Here is a 3,150-nt window from a genome sequence, read left to right on the forward strand (position 1 = left end):
ACCGGCCGCCCCTCCCACAAGGCCCCGCGCGCAACGCGCCGTCACGCGAGCCCCGCCCCCTGACGCTCCCTGCGGAAGGCGTGGCGAGCGCTTCCGAACGCGCTCGGCTTTTTCCGCCAGCCTCAAGCCGGCTTGCCGCGCGGGCGCGGGAGTCCTTCGCCTCCTCACCAGAGCAGTTTTGCTTTCTGGTAAGATGCTGACACCGTAAGCATGGAACTTTCCCGTTTTGGTGCGAATGAAATCGTGCCTCGGTACCAACTTCCTGACTGCATTGTATCCTAGGAACTGGTTTTGTCAGGTAGGCCAAAATGGTGTGAGAGAGACCCTGGGCAGATCACTTGCCTCTCTGAGCTGAGCTCCCTCATTTGCGCAGTGGAGACACCAGACACCACGCTTTATGACGTGGTTGTGAAGCTCACAGGGTACAAAGGGGACTGAGATACATGGAAGCCAGTGCTTATGTAGGGCTTCAGCGGCCAAGTGCGAAAACTCATGCCTCCGTTTTAAATCTGAGTTCAGTAAAAGGCTTAAAACTCAAGAGAGTCTGAAGCAGAGGAAAAACTAGCAATTTTCCTTTTGAAAAAGCAATAACCTATTAAAAATAAAAATGTTTTATCTGCAACAGCGTCAAAAACTATAAAATAGTTGGGAATAGAGTTTAACGAGTTACAAGATCCTGATGATGAAATCCCATGCCCTTTGCTGAAAGGCGGAAACAAGACCAGAAAAAAAGAAAAACCTGCCATATCTGTGGATGAGAAATCGGTACCAAAAATATGCCAATTCTTCCCAAGCCAAATTAGCACAATTCCCATCAGAATTACAGATTCTCTTGAGGATAAGTTAGAACTGACTAATTTTAAATTTTGAAGGGAAGATCACATGGTTGTAAATGATGAAGAAAACCTTGAAGGGAACTCCTTGGCGGTCCAGTGGTTAGGACTCCACGCTTTCACTGCCCAGGGCCCTGGGTTTGATCCCTGATCGGGGAACTAAGATCCCACAAGCTGTGCGGTGAGGCCAAAAAAAAAAAAAAAGACCTTGAAAAAGAAGAGTGATAAGCGTTTGTCCTATAAAAAATTAAACACCAAGATATTAGCACAGAAATAGGAAAAACCATCACTGGACTAATAGGACAAATCTATTCTTTTTCTTCAGATAAATTCAAGTAAAATAATGTTTAATAATGCAGAATGTACAGAATTACCTCATTATACTGGAAGTATTTCTGTCAATCTATTACATGTACACATGTACATATACATACGTACACAACATCTGTAATGAGGACCATCTAATGTTAAAGCTAGTTGTTTCTGATTAGTTGGTATATTGTTTTCCTAGAGCACCACAAACTGATGGCATAAAACAACAGAAACTTATTCACTTGCAGCTCTGGGGTCCAGCAGTCCAAAATCAAGATGCGACAAGGTTGGTTCTTTTGGAGGCTTTGAGGGAGGATCTGTTCCATGCCCCTGTCGTACCTTCTGGTGGTTGCCTTGGCTTTCCTTGATGTTCTGTGGCTTCCAGTCTCAGCCTCTGTCTTCACGTGGCATTCACTGTCCATCTGTCCTCTTCTTGTATAGATACTAATTCTTTAATTAGGACCCACCCTAATCCTGTATGATCTCATCTTAATTACATCTGCAAAGACCCAATTTCCAAATGTTACATGTGCAGGTAGACATGAATTTTGGAGAGATACTATTCAATCTACTACAGCTGGATTTTTAAAATTTCTTATTATTCTGCGTGTCACGAATTCTCTATTATAAATACATAATATTTTACATAAAGAATAAAGGGATGTGTCTTTTTCAAAGTATGGAAATGTGAGAAAGTCTACAATCTAATATAAGGGTGATGCTTTAATTTAGTGGGAAAAGAATGGTTTATTAATAAATGCTGGCATAATTAAAGACATTAAAAAATACAGTTAATTTAGATTTTTGCATCACAACAGGAAGCAAATTAAGATGGATTGAAGACTAAATATATGCAAAAACATAAAATGTCATGTATTTAATAATTATCTAAGTCATAAAAATAAGTGACTATGAAACAATAGTTCTACCATCTAGATATTTGTTTTAAATACAAAATCCTGTGTCCTTTTCCAAGAGATTCTCATAGAGTGCTTGGGCCCCAGAATCTCCATTTTTAGTGAGCACCCCACATGATTATCTTACAGGCACTCCATCAACGACAGTTTGAGAAACAGTGGTGTAAATGAATAGGTTAATATATATGTGTACGTAAATAAAAGACAAAACTTTGGGAGAAAATGTTTGCAATATTTAGCAAGCAGGGCATTAATATCTCTAGTATAGAAAGAGTTTCTAATAATCAGTAAGAGAAAGACAACTCAATAGAAAAATAAGCAAAGGATATAAACAAGCAATATACAGAACAAATACAACTGATCCAAAAAAAAACACTGGTAAAAGAATCTAAATCTCTCTAATTACTTGAGAAATGCAAATTTAAATTTAATAACAAGTGTGTGTGTGTTTTCTTGTAAGACTGACAATTATTTAAACAATTACTAATAAAGTGTTAAGATGAAGGGGAGAGGAGTTAAGACAAACACCCGTATATACTGTCAGTAATAGTTTATTACAACCTTTTTAGAGTGTAATTTGGCCATGTCTACCCGCATTTTAACTTTTGTATCCCATGACCCAGCAATCTTACTTCCCAGAATTTGTCCCACGGATGTAACAGCACAATCTATGTGATATAACAGTGTACAAGAATATTCATTGTGTATTGTTTGGATGGCAGGCAATTGAAAACAATCTAAATGTTAAAGAACAAAAAGTTTGTGATGCATCCACAAATGTAGCACAATACGGATCTATATGGACTGATTCGCAAATATGCCCTTAGTATAATTATGGCCATTACGTGAGAAAAGAAAGTTGTAGAAGAGTGTGCGGGTTGCAATCTCGTTTTTGTTTCTAAAAGCATATTTGTGTGTTTATATTTATCTCTGAACAATAGCTACATATTACATAGAGGGGTCTAGAATTGAAGGAGTAAGCTGGGGAATTTAGTCTGAAGTTGCTCACAAAGCAAGTAATCTGTTTTATTTAGATTGTATGTATGTTGGGGTTGGTTTTAAGATAATTACGGAACTTTTAAAGGAGG

Source organism: Leucopleurus acutus, assembly GCF_964270905.1.
Source record: "Leucopleurus acutus genome assembly, chromosome: 18".
NCBI lineage: Eukaryota > Metazoa > Chordata > Mammalia > Artiodactyla > Delphinidae > Leucopleurus > Leucopleurus acutus.